This window comes from Anneissia japonica, unplaced genomic scaffold (assembly GCF_011630105.1).
Source record: "Anneissia japonica isolate Jap-2015-1 unplaced genomic scaffold, ASM1163010v1 scaffold1208_len1460985_cov181, whole genome shotgun sequence".
NCBI classification, from domain to species: domain Eukaryota; kingdom Metazoa; phylum Echinodermata; class Crinoidea; order Comatulida; family Comatulidae; genus Anneissia; species Anneissia japonica.
In genome coordinates this window covers 75726-76191 of record NW_022688484.1, presented here as the reverse complement: position 1 = coordinate 76191, position 466 = coordinate 75726, and positions in this window count along the sequence as shown.

Below are 466 nucleotides of genomic sequence, written 5' to 3'. Positions count from 1 at the left end.
CTTTAAGTGTATCATATTTGAGCAATGCTTAACCCCAAAATCATCGATAAAAATAATCTATTAATCATTATTTGTTGAATGATAATATTATTGACCACAAGAGATTTTTATATTTCTGGGAACCGTCAATGGTATATTTTTTGGAAGTGTTTACTATTGTATAACAGTTATACGATTAGATTGTATATTATACATTTTTATTGTAAATCATAATAATAATTGATGACCGATAACATATTCTGAATAATTATAATATTGTAAATTTAAATAATAATTTTAGATTTTTTATTTTTAAATTGTGTCAATTTGTTTTTTATTTTTATAAATTTTTTTAGTTATTTAAAATAATTAAAGTTGCTGTTTATCTTCATTTAAAGTTTAACCATTTCATTTTGATTTTTTTTTTCTTTCTTTTTTTTTTTACGATTTTTCATTGTTGGTATTTTGTGTGTGTTTTTTTTTTTTA